The sequence below is a fragment of the Saccostrea cucullata genome, unplaced genomic scaffold (genome assembly GCF_032062105.1).
Source record: "Saccostrea cucullata isolate Sc308-1 unplaced genomic scaffold, CSIRO_AGI_Scuc_v1 ctg9224, whole genome shotgun sequence".
Classification (NCBI taxonomy): Eukaryota; Metazoa; Mollusca; class Bivalvia; order Ostreida; family Ostreidae; genus Saccostrea; species Saccostrea cuccullata.
Window position 1 is genome coordinate 7,192 of NW_026929559.1, and position 18,485 is coordinate 25,676.

Below are 18,485 nucleotides of genomic sequence, written 5' to 3' on the forward strand. Positions count from 1 at the left end.
TCTTGGAAATAGAAAAATGTAAGTATGGTTGAATTTCAAGTTTGTTTAGATTCCCTAGATTTGGCTAGAATGATAATTTGCCATTACCTTTTTTCTCTGATATTTATTTTATCCTTAATATGGTGATATACCTTTAATAAACTTAAAATTAATTAAACTACTTGTGGGTAATAATGGAATAAAAAAAATAATATGTGATAGATTACGATCAATATAGTATATTATACAATTTTCTCTAATAATTATGCATAACGTGGTTCACAAATTGATATCGGGATCAATGTTACAAATATGCAAAACATTTCTCGTGCGGACATTGCGAAACGTGGTTGTTACCGTTATCGACAAAGTTAGAGATATTATCTCCGTATTCCGATATTTGTGAATAGCCAGAGCATTTAAAGTGTTATTTGCTGTGCCCAGTACTGTTGTAAGTATAAGTATGCCTGAATTAAAAATTTTCTAGGAGGTATATATTGGAAAACATTTTACCTTGTGTGTATACGTAGAGTGTATCATGAGTGTGAGTATGTATAGTCAGGTAAAGTTAGATTAATCTAACTGTGTCTCGGCACAAGCGCTCACCACAGTTAGAATATGTCCCATATACTTGCAATGTAGCAAATTGGAGCGCATCCGCTCCGAAACGATTTTGAAGAATATAAATTGATTTGCACTGGGAATAACTACCAATATAATCAAAACAAACCTTTTTCAGATTGCCTATACCTTTTATCTCAATTAATAATCGATATAAATATGAAAATCCAATTTATTTTCTCAACATTTTTCTCTTGATTTAAATTACGCGCCATGTTTACATTCGGAACCCTCTCGATTGTACCTGGTATATGCACTAAGCGAGTTATCTCCTGTGTTTCTTTTGCTACATTACAAATACACGGAACGAATTCTATTATTAAACCGGGTCTGTAGGACAATATCATTTTAATGATAGAACATTCTGTCTAGCGTGTGTATTTCAGGAAACCTTGGGTCTACCTGTTTGTACTCGTGGTTGCAGCTTCCTTACTTGGATTTGGTGAAAAGTATTTGGAAAGTTATTTGCTGTGCTAGAATATTTGTAAGTAGAATAATTGTGTGAGTTAAGTAATGTATGATTCAGGACATTCTCAATCTGTTATCAAAGTGGTTTCTAGTCCTCTCATAACCAGAGGCCAGTTCAGCAAAGCGAACATTTGCGAGCGCTCGCCAAATTTTCTTATACCTCCAATAGTATTTTTCACAATTGCCAAGCGCTCGTGAACGCTCACTCTGCTGAACAGGCCTCAGGTCAGGTGTAGCACAGTCACAGGGATTTATCAAGGCTGTTTTTACTCCCGGTAAACGGTACCTTTCCCCTCTTGAAAAAGGTCAAAAATTCCCCTTTTTCAGATAAAAAATTCTCTGATTAAACTGAGATTATTAAAAAACATTGTACTGAAATTTTCCGATTTGTCTGATTGAAGTTTAACAGCATATCCTAATTCACCATCCTAGTCATTCAAACGCTTATAAATGAGAGAGTAGATCATTCAAGCTTCTATTCGATATTGATTGGTAAACATGTGCCATGTCCATGATGTCAAGATATACAGATGCGATTTCAGGGTTAAAATAAGTGTAGATGATTAAGATGGAGCTTATTTCACTATGAATAGGATGAATGGAGTGACAACAAAAACAATGTTAGTAGTGAAACATGAAAAACAGAATTGATTTGTGATAGATATTGAGAGAAAAATTAAATAAAGTACTGACCTGGTTTAATTTTTTTTTTTTTGTTATTTAATATTTTGTCTCAAAAGTGAAGTTTTTGTGGCCTTTGTAAAGGTCTGCAAATGACCCTCAGAAGCTGTAAGAATGCAGGATTTTGCTCCAGTAATTTTAAAATTTTCCAGGGGGGCATGCCCCCGGAAACCCTCTAGAATACTTGCGCCTCCGGGGCTCAGATCGAGCCAGATTTTTCCATTTTCACAGATATTTAACTAGTCCTTAGGTTCTATCTAATGATTATCAAATAATTAAACGAAAGTTGTCCAGGTACAAGACATATTTAGAGCTCCAACTTTTGTTATGTAAACAAGGTTATTGTCATGTTTTAATTTGTTTACACGGGTTAATATACTAAATAAAGATATGTATGTTATTTCAAAGTAGGTAATTTTAAACAAAAGATAATTTTAAATACAATTCGATAGGGCTGTCATGGGTAGCCAAAATGACCCGGAACCGCGGAACAATTGCTTCGGGTCCTGTACGGTTCCTTTTTTCCGGAATCTGGTTCGGTTTCGATTTGTATTTATAATAGTAAGAGTAGTTTTACTATAAAAATGGCGTAAAAAACGAGAGACTTGTCAGTACATTCCATGGTAATTTAAATAATTGGGTAAAATTGTTTTCTAATCAGTTAACTACCTTAAACTACTTATAATTTCGCCAATACATTTAAGATTACATGAAAATATTTTATTTGTTGTTAAAAATAATACAAATCATGGGCTTGTATTCCATTACTACCAAAAAACCCAAAACCAAACCTTAAAAAATCAGAGCCAACCCGACCCGAAAAATTCTGGAACTGTGACAGCCTTACAATTCAACCGTTACCATTGATTTGCTGAATTTCATTTTATTATAAATATGATATTTTCTATATATTATACTTTCAGGTAAATTACTTAAATCTGATTCTTCAAGAAACATTTGATAAAAAACAATACTACCCGCTGAATAATGAAGCCACGCCCTCAAGCGTAGCAACAGTCAACATTGCTTGACGATGGGTAGTATTCCAAAAAAAATAGTGACTGCGCAGAATTTATGCACGAACGGTTCACTGTGATATGTATTTGTATAAAAGATTCAGTATAATATAATAAATATTGCGTGTAGTTAAGTGTAACATTGAAAATTTTCACCCCTCGAAAACCATTGTCAACCTCAGCTGCGCCTCAGTTGACAATGGTTTTCTTAAGGTGAAAATTTTCAATGTTACACTCAACTACATGCAATATTAAAATAATGTAAACAAAAACAAGGCACACGCCTAGTTTATATTATGACATGTATCAAACTTTGTTAGTTGATGTACCTGGTGATTTCAGAGAATGTCGACCAAACATTAGGTCACGGTGACCTACTTTTGACATATTATGGTTTTATAAGTATCTCTAGTATTTATTAGTGAAGAATCATAAAACTTTCTTAGTTGATGCATCTTGGGTTTTCAGAGAATGTTGACCAAAAAGTAGGTCACATTGACCTACTTTTGAATATCTCAGGTACTTATTGGCTTAGAATCATCAAACTTTGTCAGTTGATGTATCTTGGGTTTTTGAAAATCATCTTATAAAAATTAGGTCACAGTTACGTAATTTTGACATTTTATGGCTATTTCAAGTACTTATTGTGAATGTGACCTATTTATAGTTTTTTTTGTATAGCTTTATTAAATATCTTCAGTCTTAATTCGCTAAAAAATCATCAAACTTTGTCAATTGATGCAAGTTGGGTCTTACGATACTTAGGGTTAGAGGCTTCAAAGAGAAGTGATTGATTGTACAATTTATCAGAAGAGCGATTCAAGGCCTTTGGGCCTCATGTTTATTCAACAAATGATGTTCAATTTTTTCTAATCAACACTTGATCAATAGATGATGCCTTAAGTAGGAATTGTAAATATTAAAATTGCTTTAAAAAAATCAGTTGAAAGTGTGTTCAGGCCCTTCTAAGATAAACAGTAAAACTGTGAAAAAGTTGCTTTGAAATAGCTTAGTAAAGCTACCTGAGGTTGCTATATATTAAGCTACAGTAGTTAATGAAGTCCACTTGAATGGAGTTAGGTTACAAGTTTAAACAAAATTATAAAATATGTAGATTTTAAAAAAAATATACATATATTTTTCAGGAAACGTTGGGGGCTACCTGTTTGTCACCACAGATTCATTTCTTAGATTGGTACATTGTCTAGGCATTGGAGACTTATTTGCTGTGCCAAGAATAGTTGTAAGACTGTAAGTAGATTTCTATCTTGTGTGAATTAAATAAAGAATGAGTGCACTTAAGTACGTCATTTGGAACCTTTTCGGCTACCCATTCTAAGCTTAATATTACAATATATCGCAAAATTAATCTATGATTAATGTGCTAGCTTATGCTATTGATATTTATTTCTAGAAGTTTTTGTCATACATATTTCTATAATTACAGAAAATGTAATTGAAAAGAACATATAAAAGCCTTAAATTCCGGAAATTTGAACGGGACCACTTTCGAATCTAAGGTATCCGCAAATAGGCAGAGACATTTAAACCGAATGGTTGTGGAATGTAAACATTAGCACATATGATTTTTTGGCGTTGCAAATCGACATAGAAAAGAGAGAGAGAGATCGTGTTGTTTTCATGGTGCACAATTATTAAATGATTTTAATGTTAAGGGATTGGGTATATGTCTCGCTGTGCAGATCATAATACAGAGGCGACATAAGCCTATACATGGACTTACTTATGACACTCTCAATACCAGAATTCTTTCAAAACACCCCTAATGAAAAGCACAAAGATAAATGAGAGTCATATTATCTTCAAACCCTATTAAAATTTGCGCAAAAATCTCCCATAGTTTTAAGTTGGAAGTACGATAGATAATATCACAACAGAGACTTTTTCAATGAAAGCGTTAGCGTATCGAATAGCAGAAGGTCACGTGAGAAAGGTGATTATAATATCAATCGTTGTTGCTCAGTGACCGAATGATTTAGTAGCTATCTCGACCCTAGTTTGGGGACATTTTTTTGAAAATTAGATATGAGCCGCAACTTGGCCAACATTGTCCTTTGGATATGTATAAGTTTAAGTTTAAATACATATTCTGTGCAAATAAGAAAAATGGCCAAGTTGCGGCTCGATGTAAACAAAGTCGTTGAAAACTGGTATGCATATGAATAACAATAGAAATGAGACAAAACTGTTAGACCCCCGTCTCAAAAGCTAGTGTGGTTCAGCATTATTTAAGACTTTCATGTAATACAATATACCAAAACCTGCTCTAAAGACATTGTTTATTACCTATAAAACATAAATTTAATGAATTTTGGAATTTTATTTTGCGCAATACATCGGGATCCAACTCTCATAGCTTAAGTGCACTCATTCTTTTTAGAGGTACAGATTACTACATGATTAATCATGTAATAGAAGTTCATAATCTGAGTTGATATTCTACTTGGCTGGATATATGGACTTTTGTCATAATTCATCTCTGGAAATTTAAATTGATATACATCTAAGGGACATGGCAATTCTTTTAATACATTTCTGTTTAAGTTATGTTCTATCACTGCAAATTGGCAAAAGTTAAAACAAATTAAAACTTATTTTCTATTCAAATAATGGTTGCCATGACATTATGATTTTTGTATCTCCTAATTAAAGAGTTCCTTAGTTTTATTATATACCTAATGTGTATCACCCAATTTTACTGTTGAATTTTCGCTATCTCGTGACGTCATGATCCGATTTTCTGGATCACCAACATGTTGTTTTCTGAATCCATATCACCACTCCCTGAAACTGATGACTTAGTACGCAGAAATATGACGTTATATTTTTTGTGTGTTAAAAAGTCCCTTGTTATTATGCTTTGTTTAATGGAATAATATCATCTAATTTTGTCTCTAAAGGTTTATTTTAATATATTTAGCCAGTTATAAGGGGGTGTATACATGTAATAAATTTATCATTATAACAGTAACTTGATCCAAAGGGGCGTATCATGTCGAGTTGACAGGCGCGGATCATCAGATCAAACTCGAGGCTTCGCGTCTCGTTAGATCTGATTATTGATCCGCGCATGTCAATTGATGTGATACGACCCTTTGGATCAAGTTACTATAATAATAATATAATTATATATATGCCATAGGGGCTACTAAATATGTTATGGTATTAGAATCCTGCTCTTTTATTTTTCCTTGAGGACATCTTAAGATTGGATTAATGGATTTACTGCTGCACCTTACTTTTCTCATATTTTACAACTGTAGATGTTAATACAGTCAAATTTGGGTAAAACACAGGTAAAAAAGTAGTCTGAAATAAAATTTCAACTCCCTTAGCTTACATTTGCTATTACTGCATACATCGAAAAAAAGAGTCTTCAATATTTTTTTTGGAATGACCTTTCTCAATTTAATTTGTATGGTACATGTACAACCGTTCCCCTAGTTAACAATGTTTACTGACAACAGAGTCCATATTTGAATTGGTCTGTCATAATCTCAAGGAAATATTTTTCATTAACGCATGAAGTCTTTTAACACACTCTTTGTTGAGTCATGCAATATTATTACTAATGGGATTCATATTTTTCACGGATCTGAGGCCAATTACCTCCTGATAATCAGCTGTGTGTCTGTCCATACCAAACCAAACAACTCTTACATCCCTGTTCCGAAGGAGGGGGTGTGTCCATGTGTCTGTCTGTAACACATTTTCATGATACATGTATTTTTTGTTTGTCAGTTTGTCTGTCTGTCACAAAAACTCTAACCTTGGTCATATTTGTTAAATGAGAAGAAGGGCTAACATTTATTACATATGTTTATTACTAGTGCTGGATATCGCGATGGAAAAATAGTATCGCCATATATTGCAATATTATATTATATATATTGTATAGCAATATATCACAATATAAATATTTAATAATGTTTTGCTTTTCGTGAAGGTTAAATGAAAACACAAACTCAAATTACATGTATTCCATACATGTGATATGTACCGGCTGTACAGGAAATGTCCCGTATTCTCGACCCCCATCATGGTGTCCCGGCGGAACACCAAAATTCACGGGAAATAAAAATGTTTACCGTATTTTGAAATGTTTACCGGAAACCGCCATTTTTCTTTCATTCCTGATCTCGCAACACCGGAAATCTCGAAGTATGCGTGACTTACTGCCCTTGATTAGTGTAAACAAAACATCATGAACGAAGGTGTGAAATATTCCCGTGATAATTACATCGTAGTTAGGAGATATCAAAGCGTTTTGTGTGTTTGGCTGATTGCTTTTAAATAGGACAGGTTTATCAAGGATTCTTTTTATTAATAACTAATTTATTAAAACTAAAGACATTTCAAAGAGAAAACGCCATTCACAAGAAACGGAGACACTTTGTGACAGAAAAACGAAATTTCGCCCATTATTTGATCAGGCATACGTATTGTCCATTTAAATACAGATTAAGAGAAATGTTTTTTAGAACAATTTAAATATCGCAGCTGAATGAAAATGACCAGATTCACACAATAAACTGTTTTTAAACACTGTACTTTTTACTAAGTTCAGCACTTAGCATAGATTTATGCCGAAATTAAAAATTCTTCACGAGCTTCTCGAAATGAATCATAATACATGTTATGCAGTGGTGCACATAAACATTGATTTGAAATTTATTAGTAAAAAATAAACACCTTACATTGTTTTTTGGTTGATATTTTGTACCGTTTTTTGTACCGTTTTTTGATTAGCTATGTACAGTATTTTCACCCAAATTCCAGTATTTTGAAGGCTTCTGTACAGTATCTGGGTCTAGAAATTATCACATGTATGGTATTCTCGAGTTGATATTCCAATTGCCTGATGGCATTATATCGGCACAAGAGTGGCAAGATAAGTTTTTGGGTTGGCACAACTTGTTGAATTCAATTGATTGTAATACTCAGATTCAGTTTTAAATGAAAGGTTTTCATATAACAGTTGTCATCGTTTTATTTTTGAAAGAGACATTTCTCTGGTTCTGATCACACTTTACGTAGCTAGCCGCTATATTTTACCTTGAAAAGGGCAAATTACTCTTTTTGTAACAATTTATAGCATATCCAACTCAAACCGGTATTCACAAAAAAATACCGCGATAAGTATTGTGAAGAACAAACCGGTAATATGGCACAGCACTATTTATTACCTGTGACCTGAAGCAAGTCCTTTCTAAATATGTTATGATTTTTGACCCCATAACCTAAATGCAAATTCCAAATGTCGTTTTTTTTATTTCATAGAATGGTGTTGCCATTGTTTCTACACAAAGAAATTTTGTGAAATACTTTAAGAAGCTACTTTTCCTACAGTTTTAGTTTGATTTCAATATAAACTGGCACACAAAATGACTACACTAAGATGCATAATTCTGTAAATTAGTTTTTGATTTCAGTGAAAAATATTGTGGTGGTCACTAAATTTAATTTTTTTTTGTGAAATATTTTGAAAATGCTTCTCCTCCTGCATTTTTTGTCTGATTTCAATATACATTGACTACATTAAGATAAATAATTCAGTTTATTAATTTTTGGTGAATATTTTTGCTACAGCAATTTGAAAATAGAAAGAACTTTATTTGGTAATAACCAATATTTGCCCCCTAAATCAAATTTTGATGGAAATATATTTAATTAAGTTCCTATTATCCTAAACAGGGAAGTACTGTGAAATCACAAATTTTCGTGGGGGTTAAATTTTCGTTGTTTTCGAGGTATGACGAGACCCACGAATTTATGTCCACCTCGAAATGTGAAATGTATCATACATTATTACTCATTTATTCTTGATCCACAAATTCAAATCCCCACAAACCAAGAAATTTTCCTCAAACCACGAAAATTTGACCCCACGAAAATATTTGACTCTACAGTATATGCTGACTTCAAAGCACTGAATATTTCCTTATGTAATGAAGTCATATTTACGTAATGACATCCCAAACATGATGTAAATTTCATTTTTTTATGAATTCTACAGAAAAATCTACATATTATTTCATCAATATTTTGAGTAAAAGTTACCGGGCGCATGTGTGTTCAGGATCAATATTTTGATATAATGTAGGCCTTTCAACTAGTTTTCAAGTTGCACATATGGTAAAAAACATTGTATAGATAGATTTATAGGTACATAAAATTATCAAAAAAAGATAATAACTTGTGCATACTTTTAATTACCTCATCAAAAAGTTTAATCATTTATACTTGACTTTTCCGATGTTGTGTTTTAGGACAGGTAACTTAGGTGTGAAAAATGACCAACTTAGTGCCGATTTATGAGTTATCGTTTATAGGAATGACATATAGGCTGCTTCAGCATTGGTATTTTTATATACACAAAAGGGTTCCTTACATTGTTTTGTTCACAAAGAGAATGCCTTCTCTATACCTGAAATAACAGGGTCAAATGAATAGGGAACAGACTATATTCAATAGTTTAACTCTCTTAGACGAATATTATGAAGAAGAAAATTTAATGTCATGTTTTTTGTGTTCGCGCTTTTTCGCTTCTTATGTAAATATATATATTTTTACAAATAAATGCAACAATTGATCATCTGATTTGTGTTACTAAGCATGAAGGGGAACGACCGAGTATAAAAATTTAAATAGGTTAGAACTAAGAAGGAGGGTAGATTTCACTTTTTATTTTAATTAAAAAATTTTAATTATTTGCAGTAAACGGTGTCTGCAACTATAAAGTAAATAAGTTTAACAATGGTGCTAAATTTTAAAACCACTAGATTCTACTGAAAGCAAAGAAACACCTGAGAAATGCTAAAAACTGCCTTGAGTAAAAACAGTTAGATACCCCGAGCTTAGCTGCTCTAAACAAGTTTCAGCAGTGGGTTATCGTTCATAACACCGACCCCTAGCGGCAGTTAAAAGGCCTATATAATGTGTCAAATGATAATATCAATGAAATATGTAAATATTGTTCCTGAACAAACTTCCTGAACAAATTTTTTTCCATTTTGTCCTCTTTCTGAAAAAGGATATAAAATCGGACTAGTTTGTGACGTAATAAAAACAGAAATTGTAAATAAACTATTTTCGAAACTATAATATGTTCTTTGAATTTATATTTCTGAAGCAATTTATTGAATTCAGCACATTTTAGGAAGTTTTCAAAATATGACTTTTGTATTGGCAAATATATGCAATAAACCGCATATAGTTCTTTGTGTGAAATACTTCTAAAATGCTAGTCATGATGCAGTTTTGGTCTAATTTTAACATAATTTGGCATGCAAGTAGACTAAACCGACATTCATAATTTTGTCCAGATTGTATTTAGACCACCTACACATCAGAGCAGACGTATTAATAGTAAGCCTTAGCTCACTGTTGGTTAACCATTGCTTGCCATATTTAAAAAATCATTGTGAATAAAATGTGGTACATCAGATAAAATTATTAAATGCTGGTTACGTGGGTGTGATTGATGGGGATTACCAGTTGAAATAAAGATTGGGAACAACAAAGGTGTCAATTAACACCTAAGTCCCAGTTTGTGTGTAAATAAAAATAGAGAAATCCCAGCAAATGGCGAGATTTCTCAAATGAGCAAAAGGTGATTGTGTAAATAAATAAATTATTATGCCCCCCTTCCAAGAAAGAAGGGCATATTGCGGTATGTCAGTTGGTCTCTCGGTCCACTTAGTTAATCCTTCATTTTCTTCGCACTTTTGCACATACTGAAATGAAATTTGGTTTACAGATATATCAGATGAGTCATCTAGGCCAAGTTCTGTTTTGGGTACGAGCAGGCCATTTTTGACAGTGTTATGCCCCTTGGACTTAGAAAAATTCCAATTATTTGCAGTTTCTGTTCATTTTCTTTGCAACTGTTGCACATACTGAGATGAAATTTAGTATTAGGGGTGGATATCGCCAAAAAAATTATATTGCGATATATTGCAATATTTGATGTCATATTGCGATGAATATTGCAATATATTGCATTGCTGTCTATTTCATGTAAAGTTTGAAGTGAACTGGAAAATAGTGTATTTATAAACTTAAAAACCATGTCTGATCATTTCACGTCAGATAATGCTTGCTGTTCACTGCTTATTTAGTTCCCTGTCTAAGTGTCTTAGTAATTAGTATAGAGATCGACATAACTTTTGAGTAAAATTAAGGCAGTCGACAGGTTCTCCCTTTGTTAAAAATAACTTCGTAAAAATTAAGAAACTGTTGTATTTTGTCATATCTCAACTTTTCTTTTATTTTTTAAACGTGGTATGCCTCCTCAGACGTAGGAATCGGAATATTTAAGCATCACAAACCTAAACTGGCTGAACATCGTTTATAACATTTTTTTCGTCCGCCATTTTGATAAAGAAAAGTACGAAACCAGAGTAAGTTTTCCGGAAAAAAATTAACTGTTGTTGAATTGAATCTACAACATAATCCTTGTAATACATATAATTATTAATCCTTTTAATTCCATTCTTACCTTTTACACACTGTTGCAATGTCTATTTACTAACAAAAACAAACTTTACAACTGCAAATACACCATATTTAGCGTTTGTGTAATACTTCCGGTTTGCATATCGTCAATACCGGTATTGCAAAAATATATTGCGATATATTATCGTAGGGTTTAATATTGCAATTTACCGATATATCGATAATATTGCACACCCCTATTTAGTATACAGATTATTCAGATGAATATCTAGGCCAAGTTCTGTTTTGAATACGATTGCACCATTTTTCACAGAGTTATGCCCCATGGACTTCGAAAAATTCCAATTTGGGGGAGGGGGGCATAGGTGTTTTACAAACATCTCTTGTCTTCATATGTTTTTAGCATTCAATATCCATATCCTTACATATGTGCTGTTAAACGTTTAACTTGAAACAATTTCTTTTAATTGTTAAGTCAGTTGGTTTTTTGTGTGTGTGTTTCTTTTTTAATGTCAAAGAATCTGGGGGAATAAGGCGGATCAAATGCCCACAGGGATTTTGTCACTCTCAAAGCATATTGGAAATTTATAGTTGTATGATTTACCTAAACATTTAAACTCTGTACAGCACTGTCCAAATGACGGTTAAACCTTGCAGTACATGCGATGCTTTTCATTGCATGGAGTTGGGAAATGGTTCTACCTATCCTTTTCCTTTTTTTGGCTTACAGAACAGCCATATTGTGCTGGTTTATCCATGATGGTTTATATTTCAATCATGTAATGTATTCTTGAACTGAATGCATTTAAAATGCTACACATATATAATTATCTTGTAAACTTGTTTAGTAAAGGAAATATATTCAATGAATGTAGATGAATTCATTATCTTATTTATTGATTTTGTTTTCTTAATGAAAAAATATATTTATCTATAAATTTCAACCTGAACTTTATAAAATCTTGATTCGAACACTCACCACACTCGTCCTTGAATAACATCAACTTATAAATAGGTCACTGTGATCTACTTTTTGTGCCCTTATGACTAATCCTTTTTGAAACATTTAGAGGTTTAGAAACACTGAGAGGTTTTGAATCATAAAATCTTCTAAGTTGATGCATCTTGGGACCTTAAAATATATTTATGTAAAAGTAAGTCACTGCGAGCTACTTTTTGAATTTTGCAATCATTATACCCCCAGCTTGAAAAGCGGCAGGGTATATAGTAATTGTTAATTCCATCCGTCCGTCCGTCTGTTACGCTTTGGGGTACCCATCTCTTATCCGCAACTCCTCTCATACCACTGAATGAAATTTGATGAAACTTTCACAGAATCTTTATTACATATTGCCATTGTGCACCTCCTATTTTACTTTTTGATCCGACACATATTTTGGGTTTCCCGGCCACAGGAAAACATTGACTTTTTCACCAGTTATAACCATATGGGAGGCGGGGGGTATCATTTAGTGAGCTCATTGCTCACAGTACCTCTAGTTTGTTTTCAAATTGTTTAAAAGGCATATTTTTATTACCTTCAGACCTATGATTATCAAACTTAGTCAGTTGATGCACCCTGGGACTATCAAAAGTGTCAATCAAAATGAAGGTCATGATGACCTATTTACGAATTTAATGGATATATTTAAGTATCTAAGGTATTTATTGGCTTAGAAACATCAAACTTTGTCAGATGATGCTTCTTTGGTTTTCGGTGAGTGATCGATGACCAAAAAGTATGTCATCGAGACCTTAACTTTTGATATTTTAGGCCAGCATTTTTTTATTTTTAGGTTTACGAACATCAGAATGAAAATGTCCCGTAGGAGGAGGAAATAAAAAAAAAAATAAAATTATATTTTGGATACATTATTGACTTTTCTACATTAATTTTTGCTTCTTTTTATATGCTCTCCTAACAGGCTTCTTGCCACTAGACACGTAAGGGTTACAAAGGGGAAAATACAACCTTTCATTGTTTATTTCATCATCTACCAGTTGGGGGCAGTGATATAAATCTTTTGATGTTGGACAAAATACAGATTTTTTTTTAAAAAATCAATTTTTTAAATCTCTTTTAATATATCTTCATTTTTGTTTTTAATGTGTGTTAGGTAGAAATTATTCTAAAATATTAATATACTCGAGACCTATAAAAGTAATAATTCCTTTCATAAAATAGACAGGGAGTATTCCCAAGGAGTATTGAGGAGTATGGTGGAATTTTTTTCAATTAAGTGTAAAATAATTTTTCTGGCTGCCATAAACGATACTACATGCCTGTATATATTTGTATATTCTTGTTTTTAAATAGTTGAAATATTTTTTTTCTTTAGGCTATTGTTTATTTCTTCCTCAAATGGACTTAACTTCTCCCATAGTTTTATTCATTACATCTGATGCATAAGCGACCCTTTTCTGAAGAATGATGCTAAGACTGTAAGTTATGACCGAAACCTAAACAGTGTCTCTGACAATAGCTACCATGGGCAGTTTTAAACCTGTGGGAGGAAAATAATTTACAATTGAAGACAGTTACTTTTGAATACGGATACATAATTATCTCACCAACATGTCACTTTGCAACAAAGTCATCAGCAATTTATTGTTCTCTGAACGGGTGAAACGTTTTGAATGGTACTCCTATCGATAAATATTTACATTAAACCAAGCTTTAGTGCTGCTATGGACTTGACACAAAGCCAAATCTCCCTTCATTTAAAACCGGAAGTACGAGTTCGTAAATTTGAAATCTCGATCCCGACTCAAATTTGACATCGGAAAGAAAAAATTCTGTTTTTCTCAATTTTATTTTTTTTCTGAAAATTCAAAAACCTGAGCGGCGGGTTTGTAAACCTAAAAATAAAAAAATGCTGGCCTTAGTGTCTGTCAAAGAGTAGGTCTTGGTGACCTACTTTTGAATATTTCAAGTACTTATTATCAATCGATAGGTTGAGGGATTTCAATTTTGTTCGGACACTTTATTGGAATAGTGGGATACTTTAGTCGAAGAAAAATAGACTATTGGTTGAAATTAAAGTTAATTTTTTGCCAATTTACTTTTGCTGTTGATAGACTAGTTGTATAATATTTAACCTACCCAATGTCTATCACCATTATATAACAGATTTCTGAGTCTTAACACGTTCGTAGTACAATGAATAGTGTATGTTTACATGTATAAATTAAAATGATGTTGACTTCACATTTTAAGTAAATGCAGGATATAAAAAGCTGACATGTTTCCTTTGTTTTCATAATGATAGTACATGAACCTGTTATGATTGAAGCCATTACTACTAGCATATTTACTTTGACTGGAAAATATTACAATGTACCTCTTATAGAAACAGAGAAAGCTGGTGATAAATTTTAATTATGAGATTTTGTGCAAACAATCGAACCAGTTTTAGATTGATATCAACATCAGAAGGAAACACCATTTAATTACACTCATATAATTGTCCCCAATTTACAAGTATTTACAATTTTGTAACAGCTGTTTGATTATTCTTAATGAATGGCTGCATTACATCAGATCTTATGGAATCCCATATGAAAAAATACTATTAGAATTCAATCGGAGTATTCAGTTGACTACTAGTTGACGGTCAACTGACCGTCAATTGACCATTAGTTGAATTTTTGCCATGCAAATGAGGGAGCGATCAACTCATTTGCATAGAGTGGACCACTGTTGAATGCTCCTATATATTCTTTGCAGTTGACCGCTAGTTGAATACTCCTCTATTTCCTTTACAGTTGACCGCTAGTTGAATACTCCACTATTTTCTTTGCAGTTGACCGCTAGTTGAATACTCCTCTATTTCCTTTGCAGTTGACCGCCAGTTGAATACTCCACTTTTTCCTTTGCAGTCGACCGCTAGTCGATTACTCCTCTATTTCCTTTGCAGTTGACCGCTATTTGATTACTCCTCTATTTCCTTTGCAGTTGACCGCTAGTTGAAGACTCCACTATTTCCTTTGCAGTTGACCGCTAGTTGAATACTCCATTAGTCAGTGCACGTAGGTTGCTTGCATTAAATATTTGAAAAAAATGGAGGGAGATTTGAAATCTAAGACAATCAGTGTTCTTGAAAATATGAAAAGTCAAACCAATAGAGTTTCTAAATTGACATAAATGTACTTGTAAAACTAAATGCATTATAAATGAATTGAGCTGGCACACACTCATAAGTTGTTACAGTCTTTCTTCATTTTCTTAGCAGAAAAGGTTATATATAGAATTAGTCTAAAGCAATTGTATATTTTTAGAACACAACAAGAAACACAACAAGACACTTGATGCATAACAGGTTTTCAGAATTCTTTCAATATTTAAAAAAGTGCACAAAAAAGGGACCTATACTCTGATACTGGCTACATTGTTTTGCATTCCTATTACCTGTTTAAAAATAACAAGTTTAGTAAAAACAAATCTTTAAATTTTATATACTTACAATAGTACATGAGATATTTCACATGCTGAATCATTACGAAGACAATAATAATGTTTCAAATCAAAATTCCCATCTTCTACAGAAAACACACATGTACTGATTCAAATCTTGGTTGTTGTAATTATGGTATAACAAACCCGATCTATGATAATGTAATTTTGAACCCAACATAAATTTAGCGTGGGAGAAATTTTCTAACAAGTCGGAGTGTTCAACTAGTGGTCAACTCTTGTTCTGCATGAAATTTCAAAGTATGAGCATTCAACTAATGGTCAACTGGCCGTTTTATGCAAATCAGTTGGTCGCTTTTCAGAAAAGCATTCAACTCCGAGTGGTCAACTGTTTTCGCATTAACAGTTGACGACTAGTTGACGGTTAGTTGACGGCTAGTTGACGGTCAACTACACATTTTCGTATGGGATTGTAGGCTGAAACTGAATAATACTTTTGACTGTTTTTCCATGCTGACATCTTTTAAACTATACCCAAACTGTAGATTTTGGAATTATTTCTGACATACAAATAATTTCCCTTGAAACGTTAAACCATGCCCTGAGTTTTACATTCGAGAACATTGATCTGTAAATAAATAAAATGGATGAATCAAGTTTATATAATATTACTTTGAATTTAAAATTACTTTTAGGTAACACATTTTTAATGAATAATTGATTATAGAAATTTTATTCGATAGTTGGAATGATTGAAGGATAGTCGAGTACTCAAATATTTGTTGACATTCCCAATATTTTTGCGTTTTACCTGTTCATATCCACATCCTTATAAAAAATGGGTGGGCTCATTAAAACTCTCAAGAACCACTGGGCCATAAAAGATGAAACTTATGTGGAAGTATGTTAGGGTGGTGTAGATTATAAATTATGTTCAAACCATGACCCTAAGGTCATATATAGGGTCTGACCGTAATAGATTGATTATATATTGTTTAATGTCCCTCTTGAGAATATTTCACTCATATGGAGACACCACCACTTGCCAATGGAGAGCTGCAAATTTTGTCCTATGTTAAGCACTTATGGCCATTGAGCAGGGAGGGATCTTTTTCGTGCCAACACCTACTGCGACACTTGACCTCGGTTTATACGGTCTCATCCGAAAGACCTGTTAGTGAGTAGCCACGTCCCACAGTGAGATTCAAACCCGCTACCTAAGGATTGACTCTTTACTTCGCGACTCTAGAGCTCTAACCACTGCGCCACACGGGCGACCCTAATAGAGAATCCACTAGTTTTACATTGAAATGTATAGAAATAATCTTCACAAGAACCACTTGGCCACTTAGCTTGGGGTAGGATGGGGTCACAAATATGAATAGGTATAACAATAGGGGCTTATATTAAAGAATAGCAATGGCCAAATTTCCTCAGGTGAGCAATGTGGCCCATGGGCCTCTTGTTTTAACCTTTTATGTTTCTTTTTGGCAAACCTGAGTGGAAAGCTCAAGTCTGCTGTCTGTTGTTGTGGTAAACTTTTCACATTTTTATCTTCTTCTCAAGAACCACTGGACCAATCTTTCCACCAATCTTTCAACCAATCTTTCCACAATGTATCCATAAGTGAAGGGTATTCAAATTTTTTCAAAGAAGGGACATGATTTTCCAAGTGGAGATAATTATGAGTTAATGAAAATTAATGGAATTTTTTTAAAATTCTTCTTCTGAAGAACCATTCGGCCAGAAAGATGAAAATCATTTTAAAGCATCCTCAGGTATTGTACGTTCAAGATTAAATAAATCATAACCCCAGGGGGTAGGGTGGGGCCATAGCCGGGTATCAAAGTGTAACATAGATGCAGAAAGGAAAACTCTTTAAAAAATCTTCTCAAATACAGTAGGAGCCATGATATGTCATAGTTATCTTAAGCATCCTCTTGTAATGAAGATTTAGATTTGTTCAAATTATAACTTCTCCTCCAACAGGCATAAGGTGGGACCATGATGGGGATCAAAGATTAACATTTGAATACATCAGAAATCTTTAGCGAGTTTAGGTTTAGGACCCCCCTGGATTCTCGATTAGGGCCTGACAGTTATGAACATTCAACCTTTCAGAAATCTTAATTACTACAACAGCAAGGACATGACTGTTCACATATTATGGAACCATCCTCGGACAGTGTAGATTCAAGTTTGTTCAAATCATGACCTCTAGGGGTAGGGTTGGGCCACAATGTGGGATCAAAGATAAACATATGAATATATGAACATATGAATATAAAGGAAAGGTCTTTAAAATTTTCTTCTCAAGAACAGCTTAGTCATGATTGATCATAATTATAATAAAGCATCCTCTTGTAAGTTGGATGATTTAAGTTTGCTCAAATCGTGAAAAGGATTTCGTAGAAAAGATCAGCAAAGGAGTGAATGTTCACATATATATACAGTCAATTCTCGAATTATCGCCATTCGATTCATCGCCATTCTCGCAATACCGCCATGATTTCCCTAGAATTCTCTTTATAACGCCAAATTCGCATACCGCCATCCGCCACCCTGTTTTCACAACAAACGTCCATTTTTAAGTGTCAATTATCTCGATATAACGCCACAGGTGCGCATGGTCAGTGAAGCACGGCTAATTGGTTGACTATCCCTGTTGTAAAGCATGCAAAGGCAGACAAGGTACATGCAATTAAGTAATTAAATAAGAACTAAATATACAGAGATTTTAACATGAACTGTTATAATAATTTTGTTTTCTGTTTAATAAAAATCATTTAGTCACCGCTTTGCCACGAAATCGGTCGTTGTTAAAGTTC

The 18,485-nt window shown here is 33.2% G+C and overlaps 1 protein-coding gene across 1 annotated transcript in view; it reads left to right on the forward strand.

The window, feature by feature from the left end:
- The first annotated feature begins 200 nt into the window (after positions 1–200).
- LOC134281222 (uncharacterized) overlaps positions 201–18,485 on the forward strand; it is a 28,905-nt gene continuing 10,620 nt past the window's right edge. Inside the window, exons 1-2 of the mRNA XM_062763699.1 lie at positions 201–430; positions 3,911–4,016. The gene's annotated coding sequence lies outside the window, so the exon portion shown is untranslated. The remainder of the gene's footprint in view (positions 431–3,910; positions 4,017–18,485) is intronic.